Genomic DNA, 17,834 nt, shown 5'->3' on the forward strand with positions numbered 1-17,834 from the left:
GAAAGCCTGTGTACCCACTTGGTACCACTGTACTGATCGTTGTTGAAGCCAACGTCTTGCTGCATAAACAACCTGTTCATCGTCCACGAGCTGCGTCCTTCATTAGGCCAAACAGATGAAAGTCAGAGAAGGTGCGAGATCCAGGCTGCTGGGTGGACGAGGAAAAACAGTCCAAAGAAGTTTTGTGACCTCCTCTCAGGTGCGCAAACTCACGGGAGGCCTTGCGTTTTCATGGAAAAAGAGAAGTTCGTTTGCTTTTTTGTGACACCGAACACCCTTCATTCCTTCGTTGTTCTTCATGGTCTTGTGTTTGGCGACGAGGAAAGCAGCTGGAACTCACCTTTGAGTACGCTATCTACAAACAGAGCACTAAAATTAGAGCCCGCATCTCGTGGTCGTGCGGTAGCGTTCTCGCTTCCCACGCCCGGGTTCCCGGGTTCGATTCCCGGCGGGGTCGGGGATTTTCTCTGCCTCGTGATGGCTGGGTGTTGTGTGCTGTCCTTAGGTTAGTTAGGTTTAATTAGTTCTAAGTTCTAGGCGACTGATGACCTCAGCAGTTGAGTCGCATAGTGCTCAGAGCCAACCACTAAAATTAGAGACGTCCAGTAGGGCAGCGAGGCGTTGGTAGCCATTCGTCGACCAGCTCAAATGAGAGTGTCCATCTGTTGCAGCATTGCACTACAGGAATCACAGCAATGTGCAGTCAGCTGCCACACAGGAGACCGGACAGATTTGTGCGCTCTTTTTGCGATGACTCACAACACTTTTGTTCACTGACAGGTCTCCTTTGATGTTCTGGAAGCGCCTATGAATGTTTGCGATGCTCTGGTTTTCCTCCAAAAGAAACGCTGTGACAGCTCTCTGCTTGGAACGCACCTCCGTCACAGACGCCATTATGATGGCTAGGTATAGCACCGTCACCTGTCGGAGCTCCATGAAACTACAGAGGTTGAAGCAGGGATGTTCCTCGATGTCTCTCAACAAATTCCACGTTTTCTCCTAACCGAAACTGACCGAGAAAAAAAAAGTGTTGCATTACTTATTGAATGCGCCTCGTATGTATAAGTTGAAGAGTGTATCAATCCCTGTATACCTCTTGCACAAAAGTGTGTAAGTGTAGAAGCAGTCAAGTCAGTAGAGGCTGGGTGCACTGAAAGACTTTCTATGTGGTAGATGCCGCCTATTGGCATGAATGTTGTAAAGGCCGTATTTAAATCAGCTATTTTCGAAATGCTGTGCTGCCAGTATACGATGAAATTTGTAGATAAAATAATCGTAAATCACAGTGTGTTTCAGAAACTGTTTATTTCACACAGCCCCACTGAACCGTGAATTTACTTTCAAATTTTTTATTCATAAAAATTTACTTTATTTACTATCGATTCATCAAGATCATTAACACATTTAATCACACTAGGTGAGCGTGGAAGTAGTTGCCAGGAAGTAACTGATGGAAAATGAAATTACTTTTAACAAATGTGAATTTTATTCCTAAAAGCTTTTCAAAAACAGGTTTAAAACTATAAGCAGAAAAGCACCCTCGAAATATCAAGCTACAATTTTATTTAGAGGCAGAAAGAACAATATTAACAGTAGGAGCCTTCGGGCTGAGAAGCTTGCCTGCTCCCTTGCAACAGGGTTGTAGTCATGACCGCTCACAACAACCTCTGAAAGAGTACACTGGTGTAAATCTGCAACACACCAGATTACTTTAAACTAAAAAATTTTTAACAACTCACACAAACACGTAAACTATGCACCCCGTAAGAGGGATGGAAATGGTACAACACTCAAATTATTTGCCATCTAAAGTGCAAGTAGTTTCTTTTTAAAGGACTCTTACGGTGGAAGGGTGGCAACGTTATAACCTAAAATGACTATTTAAATAAAACCCATTTAATGCAGACTTACATAAAATGTGCAACATGCTATACATTACACATACACCACCTCGCAAGATGATAGGTAAGATAAAAACCTATTTCAAGAATTCGGCCTTTAAGCAATAAATTCTTAACACCGAATCCGACAAACACGACAGAGGCACCTATTAACGTATGGCAGATTGACCGGGGGGAGGGGGGGGGTTTACTAAACAACCCGAACCGTAGATTGCTCTAAACCTCCCCAATTCCACAAGGGAAAAACGGACCACCCAATTCACAAATAACCACCTTCCCGCAGGTGGGCAAACGGAGAAGAATTGTGGGCCGACCCCAAAACAAAGCGGCTGGTGACCTCACCAACAAAACAAGTAGAATTTAACAAGTAAATGAAACAACATATCTCAAATGACTTAGTTTCTAATAAACTGTGATTTCTGGTGAAGACCTGGCGTTGGGGGTCAACGCTCTCCCGAACCGTTCGCTGCCAGCCGCTTCAACGGACGCAGGAAGGCCCGCCGATCTCTCGTCTCACAGCGTCGCAGCTCTTCCCGGCCAGCCCGATGTCGTGGTTTCGCTCCTGTTGCTCTCGTGTGAACCGCGAAGCCACTACCCCTTTCTATACGGCGCTGCCCTCTGGACTCACGTGGGGACCTCACACGCGCCGACGCTCAAGGCGGACAAGTCATCTCGTGTTTCAGTGCGCGACAGACCAACCGACCGATCCAACCGCCAATGACCGTTGCCCGAGGAACTCGAGCAGACTGGCGGCCTAACGCGCCGACTCAGATGCAGGAACTCAGACTCTCTTACTGGCGAAGTGGCAAGACTATCATTTTCCGGCTTTAAAGTTTGATCCAAACGACAGACATACTAGCACTCCGACGATAGACAGACGCTAACTGCCGCACAAACGCAAACGAGAGACAGACCAGTAACTGGTGACACGAGACTGGCCTAGCTTCACTCTGACTGACGCCCCTGCCGATTTCTTTTTCTCTATTGTATTTCAATTCCCCATCGGGGCGGGCTGGCAGCAGCATATGCGCTGCTCTTCAGCCGAAAGACATAGAACAAACAATAGAAGACATTTAAAAATAACAAGGGAGAGAATATGGTGAACATAGATATAAAAAAGGGGAACATCATGGAAGGCAATAGACAAAAAACGGGGTGACTGTAAAATGGAGTTAAAAAAACTGTTTAAAAGTAGCACGCACAAAAAGCCACACACTGCGACAATTAAAAGAACACAAGGCACAGTATGACTGGAGCATAAAAGGTATCGACGGATGGCGTAGCACATAAACACTGACTGCGAACCTCAAGGCAGCACACAATTAAAATTTCACCTCTTGACGCACAGGAGAAACAGCACTAAACACAACACTGATGTGGCACACTGACGATGAGCAAAACGTAGGTTATGCCAGGCGCTAGGAGATGAGGGTGACCGGAAGAAGGGAGGGAGGGGAAGAGAGGGGGGAGATGAGAGGGGGGCGCGCTGAAGAGGGCCAGGTAGGGAGGGATGTGGGAGGGAAAGAGGCAAGGATGGGGTGCAGGGTCTCAGGGGAGGTGGGGAGGGGCCCCCTGCCGAGCTGAAGCGCCCCTTAAATGTACGTGAACAGGCAACTTTTCCCCTTTCCCACCAGAGGGAGACACCAAAGCTGCGATTGTCACAGCGGCGCCACCGCCAGAAACGGGGGGCGACTGCTTCACATTACCCACTGCGGCGCGCCCTTCAAAAACAGCAAATTTTACCACGGCTCACCCACATGTACTCTCAAGGCAACTATAAAACTACACTCCTGGAAATTGAAATAAGAACACCGTGAATTCATTGTCCCAGGAAGGGGAAACTTTATTGACACATTCCTGGGGTCAGATACATCACATGACCACACTGGCAGAACCACAGGCACATAGACACAGGCAACAGAGCATGCACAATGTCGGCACTAGTACAGTGTATATCCACCTTTCGCAGCAATGCAGGCTGCTATTCTCCCATGGAGACGATCGTAGAGATGCTGGATGTAGTCCTGTGGAACGGCTTGCCATGCCATTTCCACCTGGCGCCTCAGTTGGACCAGCGTTCGTGCTGGACGTGCAGACCGCGTGAGACGACGCTTCGTCCAGTCCCAAACATGCTCAATGGGGGACAGATCCGGAGATCTTGCTGGCCAGGGTAGTTGACTTACACCTTCTAGAGCACGTTGGGTGGCACGGGATACATGCGGACGTGCATTGTCCTGTTGGAACAGCACGTTCCCTTGCCTTTCTAGGAATGGTAGAACGATGGGTTCGATGACGGTTTGGATGTACCGTGCACTATTCAGTGTCCCCTCGACGATCACCAGTGGTGTACGGCCAGTGTAGGAGATCGCTCCCCACACCATGATGCCGGGTGTTGGCCCTGTGTGCCTCGGTCGTATGCAGTCCTGATTGTGGCGCTCACCTGCACGGCGCCAAACACGCATACGACCATCATTGGCACCAAGGCAGAAGCGACTCTCATCGCTGAAGACGACACGTCTCCATTCGTCCCTCCATTCACTCCTGTCGCGACACCACTGGAGGCGGGCTGCACGATGTTGGGACGTGAGCGGAAGACGGCCTAACGGTGTGCGGGACCGTAGCCCAGCTTCATGGAGACGGTTGCGAATGGTCCTCGCCGATACCCCAGGAGCAACAGTGTCCCTGATTTGCTGGGAAGTGGCGGTGCGGTCCCCTACGGCACTGCGTAGGATCCTACGGTCTTGGCGTGCATCCGTGCGTCGCTGCGGTCCGGTCCCAGGTCGACGGGCACGTGCACCTTCCGCCGACCACTGGCGACAACATCGATGTACTGTGGAGACCTCACGCCCCACGTGTTGAGCAATTCGGCGGTACGTCCACCCGGCCTCCCGCATGCCCACTATACGCCCTCGCTCAAAGTCCGTCAACTGCACATACGGTTCACGTCCACGCTGTCGCGGCATGCTACCAGTGTTAAAGACTGCGATGGAGCTCCGTGTGCCACGGCAAACTGGCTGACACTGACGGCGGCGGTGCACAAATGCTGCGCAGCTAGCGCCATTCGACGGCCAACACCGCGGTTCCTGATGTGTCCGCTGTGCCGTGCGTGTGATCATTGCTTGTACAGCCCTCTCGCAGTGTCCGTAGCAAGTATGGTGGGTCTGACACACCGGTGTCAATGTGTTCTTTTTTCCATTTCCAGGAGTGTATATCATTTCTTACCAAGAGTCAGCATGCGGGCAGCCGGCTCTACCACTGCAGCTGCCGCCATCGCCAAAGCTGCCGTTGTTGCTGCCAGCGCCGATGCTGTTGCTGATGCCTGCCTCCAGCGTTTTGACTCTACAGTCAAAGCTGTCTCCGCTGATGCCTCTGTGTCGAACAGCTGTAATGACTATCTGGCACTTTTGACATATAGCCGAAGACTCATGACTTATCGTTGTTCAATAATAAACTATGGCTGCCTACACGCATGCCTGGAGCGAGACACTGTTGCCTCACTGATGTGTTAAATAAGAGCTCATGAATATATGTAGCTCAGTCGGTCGAGGAAGAGGAGGAGAGGAGGAGAGGAGGAGATCGGTGTCTAACGTCCCAGTGGCAACGATGTCATTAGAGACGGAGAAGAAGCTCGGATCATGGAAGGATGGGGTAGGTAAGTGGGCGTGCCCTTTTGAAGGAATCATCCCGACATTTGCCTTAAGCCGGCATCGGTTTTGTACTGTCGTACTGCCAAATGCAAGTCAAGAATCCTAACGACAGCGCTACCCAGTTCGGTTCAGTCGGTTGTGTCTTAGATACTTACTAAGGTGCCGTGCCTTAAGACATATACTACTACAATAAAAATACATTGAATAGAAAAAGGATGATTTATTACTTTCCCTTTTACAACCAAGGAAGGTCTATCAATCTGGCATTGTGCATTCATATCGTAATGTTTGTTGCAGAGCTAATACATACGAAGAAGAACATTATTTTTAAACACTTGAGGAAACAAGTTAAACCTGTGTGTAATATTACGTAGGGGAGATATACGCTGTATGGGAAACAATCAATACTCTGCTGTATTCAAACTGTGACGTAGCTCATTTCTCGTAAATGACTGATAATGAACTTAGAAATAGTTATGTGACAATTTAGATACTGTTATGAATGACCACAGTGAAGTGGTAAGTTTTGATGACCTCATCAGAAAAAAAGACATTGTTATCGAAAACAAACTGACAGAATATTTAAATAGATTAAGCCTTGGAAGATAATCAACTGAAATTTTGCGAAATGAAGGTATCAATGAGGAAGATAACGTTGTGGCACAAAACCTAGTCACTGTAATTATTCAAGCATTGCAGCGGCCATCTCAGTCCTCGAAATGCCCTGCGTAGTTCGCGCCAAACCATGAAGGCGTCAACACCCAGGTGGGAGAGGAGAAAGTCACGCTGACAACCGGGAGAATGGCTCTTACACCTCCAGCCCGTCTCTCTTTCCAACCATATCAGTCATTGTCCATCTCTCCACTACATTTTGGCGTCAGGAGAGGGATGGGCAAAGGTGCTACAGATATGAGGTTTGCCCATCGTCCTCTTTAATTATCACAGGCATAGAATCGGTTATGGTACCGGGAAAGGGCGCAAGGGATGTGTATGCACAGTGAAACCTACCAGGTCATGTTACCCCACACACCGAATCACACAACGTGGTATGCTGGTAAAGAGTACATCACGCTAGGCAGTGCAGGGAGACAGTTTGAATGAGATATGAGAGGCTGTTGGTTACACTGGCGACGCTGATTGAAAGCAGCCTAGCAAGGCCCTGAGGTACCAGAGATGCGAGATGGCTGGCTCTGAGCACTGTGGGACTTAACATCTGTGGTCATCAGTCCCCTAGAACTTAGAACTACTTAAACCTAACTAACCTAAGGACATCACACACATCCATGCCCGAGGCAGGATTCGAACCTGCGACCGTAGCAGTCGCGCGGTCCCGATGCGAGATGGGTCATTGGTCGTGTCGTCTTCATTATAGCGCTGCAGGCCCCTCGAATTCAGCGGGAAAGATAGAAGAAATTCTACCTATGGTAACTGTGTTGACCAGTGTATGGCGTAACGGGAGAACGCATCACGTATTGCGATTTCGAGGAGACAATATTATAGATTATTATAGAGTGACATTATAGAGCATTGGTTGTAGCTGGTAACGCGCCAGCGGTTAAGTACATACAGCAGTAGAATTGCAGGGCTCATGATTCTCTGAAAGGGTATCCCGGGAATAAGAGGTGAATTTCAAGGTTTACGATAGTTATGCGATCATTATGATCAGAAACTCGACTATAGTCACTTTATCACGGATCCAAAGTGAGAGGGAAATATGACTTTGGGCGTGTGTCATACTACACTTAATAATAATTGAGGACTGAGCATGTTATCAAATTACATCTTTATTTTTCACAAACTAAGTACACAAGAAAACATTATTACATCCTTGATCGTTTACGTAAGGTGAAAAGAAATATCCGATCCACGTCGGAAACAACGTGGAGATAATCATTTATCCCATAATCCAGGGTGCATTTCATCGCACTAAGAACTTCAACAAAGTATATGCCTTCCTTAAGCCTTTACCATTGTGTGACTCTTACGTGGCATGCTCCGATTTTATTGTTATTTTCGTTTGCACTTTCTTGCGCTGAGTGGAGCAAACTCGTTGATTTTGTCATTGAAGTCAAATTCAGGCAAAGGAAGGTAAATGATTAACGTCCTGTCCACGTCGAGGTCATTACAGACGGACAACAGGCTCGGATTGTTTCAAGGACGTGGGAGGAAATCGGTTGTGCACTTTCGAAGCAATCATCCTGGCATTTGTCTGCAACGATTTAGGGAGATCATGAAAAACCTAAATGAGGCGGAGTGGATGAGGCTTTGAATGACAGTTCACCGATTGCGAGTCCATTGTGTTGACCATTGTGCTATCTCACTCGGTGTCAAGTTTATGGGCTGCTGCGTGTACTCTCGATTAGACAGCAAAATTTGACAGTTTTTTACTATCTGGAATTTGCTGGAACTGCGTTCGATATATTTTGCAGTCACTGCCACTGACATAGCTGTCCCGTGAGCTTTTTCTGTGTTAACCCATACTTTGAAAAAGCCATCAAAATTTCCAAATTGGAAATAGTGTCAGTGTTCCTCATCAACTCTTGCACATCAAACTTGCAAGCAGCTATGCTTTTAACTTTCTCTGCTACATTTCGCATCTAAATCGGCAGCTCATTTTCTAAGCCATGACACAGAGCTTTCATTTAAGGCGTTTCCTGACAGAAAGTCGTATAAAATAATTGCGACTTCTATTCTGTTTTACTTACTGTTCTATGAGATACAAGTAGCGTTCAATAAATAATGCAACACATTTTTTATCGGCCTATATCGGGTGAAAAAGTGCAGAATTTGTTGTGGGACATAGTGGTATATTCCCGCTTCAAACCCTACAGTGACATGAAGTTTCGACAGGTGGTGGCACTTTTCGAAAGCTTCTGAATGACGTCTGTAACGGAGGTGCGTCCCAACCAGAGAGCTCTCATAGAGTTTCTCTTGAAGGAAAACTAGAGCACGGAAGATATTCATAGGCGCTTGTAGAATGTCTACGGAGACCTGGCAGTGAACAAAAGCAAGCAAGCATTATCAAACACCTCGCTGCTCAACTGAACCTGCTCTGTTGATAGTGCTGATACACTCGTTCACCAGTTGGGGTACTCGGAAGTGTATGACCGCTGGGTTGCTCGTCGCCTTAAAAGAAGACCATTAAAAACAAGGAAGGACCATCTTTGCGGAACTGCTTGCTTGTCAGGAAGCTGGTCGTGACAGTTTTCTGTCGAACAATTCGTGGGTGACGTTGAGGTTACAGATGCAACGAGACGCTGGCTTCGACATCATCTAGTAGAGTGCGGGCATATAGGGACTCCCAGTAAGCTGGCGTAAGGTCGTCACATTGACCGGAAATTAGATTAAATGATAGCGTTTTGTACCTAAGAGATTGGAGAATAATGTGCTGTACTGGAATCCAGAGAAAACCACGCTGCTTTCAGACCTCATCGTAATACGAAGCGTTCTAATTGCAAGAGTGTCGCTTCAGTCCTCTGTCGGCAGAAATCGTCAATATCCGGAAGCCTTCGAGCAATTAGCGTGTTTGTTTCATCACCCAACAGCCAGTATTGGAGATACTACAATGTTAGGCGGATCATGGAGACCCTCAGGAACATAGCGGCTAGGGCGGGGAAGAAGTCCAACGTTCACTCGGTGTTCTTGTCGGGGGGCCTTGTCCAGGATGTGGCCCTTCTGGCGGCTATCGAGCGAGCGGGGTGCAGCCAGCTGCAGATTGGTGCGTATGTCGGTACCAACGACGCCTGTCGTCGGGGTTCCGAGGAAATCCTTGAGTCCTTTCGACGGCTGGCTAAATTGGTGAAGGCGGCCTCCATCTCTCGAGGAGTGGAAGCCAAGCTGACGATCTGCAGCATCGCACCCAGGGTGGGCTGCGGTCCTCTGGTTTGGAGTCGAGTGGAGAATCTAAACCAGAGGCTACGACGACTCTGTGACGAAAATGGTTGTAGATTCCTCGACCTACGCTAGGGGGTGGAAGGTTGTAGGACGCCCCTCGATAGATCAGGGGTGTACTATACACAGGAAGCAGCTACATGGGTAGCACAGTACTTGTGGCGTGCACATAAGGGTTTTTTAGATTAGGTTCCTCCCCATGGGAAAAAAACCTCTGCCCAGAAATATTACGAGTTCATGACCCTGATGTAGGTTTATCAACTGTAAAAATTGTTAGTTCGCCTAAACAGGTCATTCCAAAGGATTTAAATATGCTTAATCTCATGTTAGTAAATTGTCGAAGTGTCTGTAGCAAGATCCCCGAGTTAATCTTCGAAATAAACAGGAGCAATACCAATATTGTACTAGGTACCGAAAGCTGGTTGAAACCAGACATAAAAAGCAGTGAAATTTTGAACTCTGATTGGACAATGTTTAGGAAGGATAGGATGATGCTATGAGAGGTGGTGTGTTCATTGCAGTTAAAAGCTGTTTAAACGCATTTGAGATCGATACTATGTCGGACTGTGAAATAGTCAGGATAAAGCTGTCAATCAGACAAGGATTGACCATTGTATTGATATGTTTTTATAGACCACTAGCATCCACAGAGTGCAGTTGGGTAGAAAGTTTTCTCACAGACAGGGAGCAGTATGTCGTCCTGAACGGGGTAACTTCAACAGAAACAAGAGGAACTTCAGGTGTGCCCCAGGGCAGCGTAATAGGTCCTCTGCTTTCTACGATTTACATAAACGATCTGGTTGATGGTATTGACAGCGGCCTTAGACTGTTTGCCGATGATGCTGTAGTGTACAGGACAGTAGCAAATGAGGATTTGCAGAAAATAAATGCGTGGTGTAATGAATGGCAGTTATCTCTCAATATTAGTAAGTGTAACCTAGGCGAAAATCCCCATTAATGTATGAGTACAAAATAAATGATCAGTCTTTGGGAGCGGTAAGACCAGTCGAATATCTGGGTGTGAGTATTCGAAATGATCTCAAATGGAATGATCAGATTACACAAGTAACGGGTAAGGCGAACTGTAGATTGCGGTTTATTGGTAGAATTCTGAAGCGATGCAGTCCTTCAACAAAGGAAATAGCTTACAATGCATTAGTTCGTCCAGTCTTAGAGTATTGTTCGTCTGTAAGGGACCCTTACCAGTTGGGTCTGATTTAAGAGATTGGGAAGATCCAAAGAAGAGCGGCAAGATTCGTGGCTGGTACATTTAGTCTTCGCGAGAACGTTACAAATCTCATACAAAGTTTGAAGTGGGACACACTTGCAGACAGACGACGCGCTTAACAGAAGGGGCTGCTCACTAAATTCCGAAATCCAATCTTCACCGAGGATGTAGAGCATATATTATTACCACCAACTTTCAAATCACGTAATGATCATTATTCAAAGATAAGGGAAATAAGAGCTCGTACTGAGGCGTTCAGACAGTCGTTTTTCCCTCGCGCGATCCGCGAGTGGAACAGAGGGAGAGGGGGGGGGGATATGCCTTTGGCGCGAATTGTGCCCACCTCCACACACTCCTTGTTGGCTAGCGGAGTATATATGTAGATGTAGATTATAGTGAAGTAGCAGCAAGAGCTCCTTTCGTGGAAATCGAGCCGTGCAGCTGGCAGTTGTGTGAATCAAGAGCGCTGTTGCCACATAAACCATGTCAGTGACAGACGTCTGTTTGTCAGTAGTCGTTTCTTTATTTTGCTACTAAGTCTAAATGACAATCTGAAAACAGTGTGCCTTTACAACCACGGGCCGAGGGAAAGGTTTTCTCCTAGTAGACATAGGATATGAACAAGAAGTGCAAGAGGACTCCCACACATTCCCCGGTTAATTCCTAAACCCTCTCCTTTCTCGTTTTTTTTTCGGAAAAATTTTGCGCAATCTCTATTTCTTCGTCATCGTCAGGGGCTACATCTCCATCCCTTCGGCACGACCCAGGACACAGCACCGTTGGAGAAGTTTATTACACATGGTCACCCCACTCCCGAGCAACGCTGAGTGCAGTAGCTAGCGTTTCCACGAACACTGTCTGTCGGGCTGAAGCCACTTTACTCCTCAGGCTCTGTAGCTCTCACTGTTCTGACACCCTGAAGAATGGCTCTTACACTCCGTCCCCAACCCCTACGCCCCGTAGCGCTAATTGCACGCCAGGCCGCTACAGAGGAGATTTTAAAGCAGGTAGGTTCGACTGCCGAGGAGAGGAATTCTATTTGTGTGGACATGTAAGTCGCCCACATATTTTGATGAGAGTTAGGTATTAGGAGGTGCACAGTGATGTGGCGCTTATCAGGCAACCAAAGAATTATGAAGAATTAGGCAACGGATATGCACTTGGTATGTGTGAAATATGGGATTAACAGTACGAGGTCCACGAACAAGACAGGAAGGAGTATTTAACTAAATGGTTCAAATGGCTCTGAGCACTATGGGACTTAACATCTGAGGTCATCAGTCCCCTAGAACTTGGAACTACTTAAACCTAACTAACCTAAGGACATCACGCACATCCATGCCCGAGGCAGCATTCGAACCTGCGACCGTAGCGGTCACGCGGTTCCAGATTGAAGCGCCTAGAACCGCTCGGCCACGACGGCCGGTCCGTACTTAACTTTTCAAGAATAGTGCCACGGTAGTGAACGACCGTAAGAACTGCCTTGCACGTAACAAAAGACAACCTTTTGCATGCGCGTATACGCAGCCACATATGTTTTCTGGGGAAGGCAGTATTCTACTTTATCTAAAAGGCATTTAGGTGCAACTGAAGCACAGATTGATATAGCGGGGATGGATGCCACTTCAACGGTTATCTTTGTCTATGTGATTCAGTGTCACTGACCAACAGCTGGTATAATAAAGCTAAGACAACAAACCCACTACATTTTTGGTGATAATGACAATAGATAACATTAACAAACAAAAAAGGTTCAAATGTGTGTGAAATCTTATGGGACTTAACTGCTAAGGTCATCAGTCCCTAAGATTACACACTACTTAATCTAAATTATCTTAAGGACAAACACACACATCCATGCCCAAGGGAGGCCTCGAACTTCCACCAGAACCAGCCGTAACATTAACACCACAGAAAATGAATGTACCTCTGATAATCCAGTGGAAGTGTTGCGACATTGCTATCTGTCCAGTAGAACGTCACCCCAACGCCACTGGGACAGTATAGCCTCAGAGATAAGGACAAAAAGAAATAATCCAAACACCATGACTGTATTTCTTAGAACACTCAAACGGAATATGGACCTCTAGTATAACTGAACACAAATCACTTCCAATAACAGGTTACTTTCAGTAACCATCTCCGTAACCTGAAAATGTAATCCCAGTCTTATTGCTACTCTTCAATCCGTATTTATCACATTATATTCTGAGATAGCAGATAGGTGAAAAGATTATAATGAAAGCCTCTATGAGGGTGAAGATTTGTCTGATGTGATAGAAGAAAGGAGTCGATTTAGAAGAGATAGGGGATCCAGTATTAGAATCGGAATTTAAAAGAGCTTTGGAGGACTTACGGTCAAATAAGGCAGGAGGGATAGATGACATTCCATCAGAATTTCTAAAATAATTGGGGGAAGTGGCAACAAAACGACTATTCACGTTGGTGTGTAGAATATATGAGTTTCGGAAAAGCATCATCCACACAATTCCGAAGACGGCAAGAGATGACAAGTGCGAGAATTATCGCACAATCAGCTTAACAGCTCATGCATTGAAGCTGATTACGGGAATAATATACAGAAGAATGGAGAATGCGCTAGGTGACGATCAGTTTGGCTTTAGGAAAAGTAAAGGGACGAGAGAGGCAATTCTGACGTAACGGCTAATAGTGGAAGCAAGGCTAAAGAAAAATCAAGACAGTTTCATAGGATTTGTCGACCTGGAAAAAGCGTTCGACAATACAAAATGGTGCAAGCTGTTCGAGATTCTGAAAAAAGTAGGGGTAAGCTATAGGGAGAGACGGGTCATACACAATATGTACAACAACCAAGAGGGAATAATAAGAGTGGACGATCAAGAACGAAGTGCTCGTATTAAGAAGGGTGTAAGACAAGGCTGTAGCCTTTCGCCCCTACTCTTCAATCTGTACATCGAGGAAGCAATGATGGAAATAAAAGAATGGTTCAGGAGTGGACTTAAAATGCAAGGTGAAAGGATATCAATGATACGATTCGCTGATGACATTGCTATCCTGAGTGAAAGTGAAGAAGAATTAAATGATATGCTGAACGGAATGAACAGTCTAATGAGTACACAGTATGGTTTGAGAATAAATCGGAGAAAGACGAAGGTAATGAGAAGTAGTAGAAATGAGAACAGCGAGAAACTTAACATCAGGATTGATGGTCACGAAGTCAATGAAGTTAAGGAATTCTGCTACCTAGGCAGTAAAATAACCAATGACGGACGGAGCAAGGAGGACATCAAAAGCAGACTCGCTATGGCAAAAAAGGCATTTCTGGCCAAGAGAAGCCTACTAATATCAAATACCGGCCTTAATTTGAGGAAGAAATTTCTGAGGACTGTGGGAAAACCGGAACAGAAGAGAATCGAAGCATTTGAGATGTGATGCTATAGGCGAATGTTGAAAACTAGGTGGACTGATAAGATAAGGAATGAGGAGGTTCTACGCAGAATCGGAGAGGAAAGGAATATGTGGAAAACACTGATAAGGAGAAGGGACAGGATGATAGGACATCTGCTAAGACATGAGGGAATGACTTCCATGGTACTAGAGGGAGCTGTAGAGGGCAAAACCTGTGGAGGAAGACAGAGATTGGAATACGTCAAGCAAATAATTGAGGACGTAGGTTGCAAATGCTACTCTGAGATGAAGAAGTTAGCGCAGGAAAGGAATTCGTAGCGGGCCGCATCAAACCAGTCGGTAGACTGATGACCAAAAAAAGAAAAAATTCTGAGATGACTTCCTAGAGACCCACGGTACTGCCAATGGTGCTGCTCGCTGATGAATGCCGCAGGAGGTAGCTAGATGGTTTCTCGGCGAGCATTCCAGCCGTGGAAGCGTGGATTCCAGCCGTTGACGCAGGAAACTCGCTGTACTTGCTGTGCTGAGCGTAGGTTGAACATGGAGGCGGTACATGCTTATATCATAATGCAAATGAGTTCATTTGTTACATGTGACTGGTTGCTGCCGGCCACGACCGCAGGCGGCTTCATCATTGACTCACCACGCAACATGATGTCGTCCAGCAGTTGATTTGGATCTTTGGAAGGCATGGAAATGTACGTCCGTCAGCTGTGGTGTCCTCCTGAGGCGGCCGTCGCTATCAATCCTATCGCTTAGCCGCACCTGCTGACTATGCAACCGGTGGCACTGCGCTGTACTACGGGATGTCGTCCAGCGAGCGCCGGAGGACGCTACAGGAAACAACAACGTATTCACTGTTTATCATACATGTTTCTAATGCAAACAAAATAGACGCTATTCAAACAAAAGGCTAAAACTTTCTTTCAGATGCAGTGAACCACAATTGTATGTAGTGATAGGTCTGGAGAAACATGCTAATGTTAAAGTAAATTACATTCGATTTCACAAAATAACTTCCGCGAAACTTTGAAAATCTGGTTCACATATATTCCTCCGTGGACGTCAGTTAATGTCGAATACCACAGACGCCGAAACGTTTGCTAAGCAGAACAGTGAAGGGACACCACATCAACAGAGAAGAGACGCTGCTAAACGTAAGACTAGTGCTGGGAAACAAACACTTTACAGCTGTCACTGGTCCTACAGCTTGTTGTTAGATACTTATTTGCTGCTGGAGGGGTGTCAGGTTCGATTCCCGAGTTCGGGAAAAGGTGTCTGTGTAGAAGAATTATTGTCCATGATCAAAACAATACGTACAAGGGACAAAGCATATTAATTATCTGTTTCAAGGCGTGTCAAGGTATGACAGCTAATTTTTTTAACAACACACAATGCACCTTTTCGTGATACACAATTGGCAGCATTGCATAAATGCCGATTGCAATGAAGGTCGATGAACATAATGAATATCGTAAATGATGTTCCTTGAAACCTATGTTATACACTGTCATATCTATATAATTGCATTATCCGTTATACAAATGTTCAAGTGCATGCCCACCTTGTTGCATACCTTGATGTGAGTGCCTCGTGGTATTAACAGGGGCACCTCTTTACATTTCTGCAGATAATGCAGCGCTAGCATAACGAATTTTTGTTTTGTTTATAGCTCATCTGGATTTCCGGTTTCCGTTCTGTAAAACCTGCCTTTGATATAACCACATAAAAAACGCCAAAGCCGTTAAATCAGGCGATCTCACTGGCCATCGAATCCCACCACCACATTCTATCCGACGTTCGGGCTACACGTTGTTGAGATATTACCTAACCGCTCTACGATAATGGGGTGATGATGCACCATTCTACTGAGACCTGTGTCTCACTGCTAACTGACGTGGGATGCCTTCTGGGAGATTCCAGAGATTAAGCTCATTTTGTAGGAATTGCAGATACAGCCGGGCAGTCCTGGAGGCAGGTAAACTGATCCATTGATGTGATCTCCTAGTAACAGCTTAAAGGGATGTCATTTTCGCTCCCCCAAAGACTTTTGTACCCAAGACCTCGATTCCCCAAGTCGGCTGCAGCTCTTCTTTGTCCTAATTACGATGACGATGAGAAAAAGGTACTACTGGCCGACTTTCATAGCTCCATTGCAGTGCGTCTCCCCAACATCATATCGATGTTCTCTTCACTGGAGTCCGCTGTTTTTGTTACCTGTTTGACTGTAAGACCTGACTCGAACTACAAACAGACGTCCACGCGACCTTATCACAGTGGAGCAAGAAGGAAAACGCACGCAGATGGCGCCACAATTCGGTGGAGTTTCGCTTGTAGGTGCGTTTCCCCTTTGGACAGCCGTGACTTCTTGCACTAACGTACGCGGGAAACACAAAACTACAGAGGATAGCTCGCGCGGGAACCCTGGTACATACGCTATGTGATCAAAAGTGTCCGGAAACCCCCAAAGAAATACGTTTTCAAATTAGGTGCGTTGTGCTGCCTCCTGCTGCTAGGTACTCCATATCAGCGACCTCAGTAGTCATTACACATCGTGAGAGAGCAGAATGGGGCGTTCCCCGGAACTCACGGACTTCCAACGTGGTCAGATAATTGGGTGTCACTTGTGTCATACGTCTGTAAGCAAGATTTCCACACTCCTAAGCATCCATCCCTAGGTTCCCTGTTACCGATGTGATAGTGACGTGGAAATGTGAAGGGACACGTACAGCACAAAAGCGTACAGGCCGACCTCGTCTGTTGACTGACAGTTGAAGAGGGTCGTAATGTGTAATAAGCAGACATCTATCCAGACCATCACACAGAAATTCCAAACTCTCATCAGGATCCACTGCAGGTACTATGACAGTTAAGCGGGAGGAGCGAAAACTTGGATTTCATGGTCTAGCGGCTACTCATAAGCCACACATCACGCTGCTAAATGCCCAACGACGCCTCGCTTGCTGTAAGGAGCGTAAACCTTGGACTATTGAACAGTGGAAAAACGTTGTGTGGAGGCGTTGTTATTATGGTGTGGTCGTGTTATTCATGGAGGGGGGTTGCACCCATTGTTGTTTTGCGGGGCATTATCACAGCACAGTCCTACATTGATGTTTTAAGCACCTTCTTGCTTCCCAATGTTGAACAGCAATTCGAGGAACGCGATTGCAACTTTCAACACGATCGAGCACCTGTTCATAATGCACGGCCTGTGGCGGAGTGGTTACACGACAATAGCATCCCTGTAATGGACTGGCCTACACAGAGGCCTGATCTGACTCCTCTAGAACATCCTTGGGATGTTTTGGAACGCCGACTCCGTGCTAGGCGTCGCCGACCGACATCGATAGATCTCCTCAGTGCAGCACTTCGTGAAGAATGGGCTGCAATTCCCCAAGAAACCTTCCAGCACCTGGCTGAACGTATGCCTGCAAGAGCGGAAGCTGTCATCAAGGCTAAGGGTGGGCCAACATCATACTGAATTCCAAACTTGTAAGTACTTGTAAGTAATTTTCAGCCCGGTGTCCGGATACTTTTGATCACATGGTTCATGACATACATTAAGCAATAAAGATACGGTCTGAGTTATGTATCACAATAATCAGCAATGTTTATTTATGTATGGAATGACAAGGAGAGCCAAATTACGCTGCGTCTGATAGATAAACGAATGGGTAACAGGCCGTACACCCAATGTAAGCATGCTTCACTGCTTGACTCATGAGCAGTGTGGGGACCATTAGCGCTAGCTGTGACCTGACCTATAGAACACACGACACA

The sequence above is a fragment of the Schistocerca americana genome, chromosome 5, assembly GCF_021461395.2.
Source record: "Schistocerca americana isolate TAMUIC-IGC-003095 chromosome 5, iqSchAmer2.1, whole genome shotgun sequence".
NCBI lineage: Eukaryota > Metazoa > Arthropoda > Insecta > Orthoptera > Acrididae > Schistocerca > Schistocerca americana.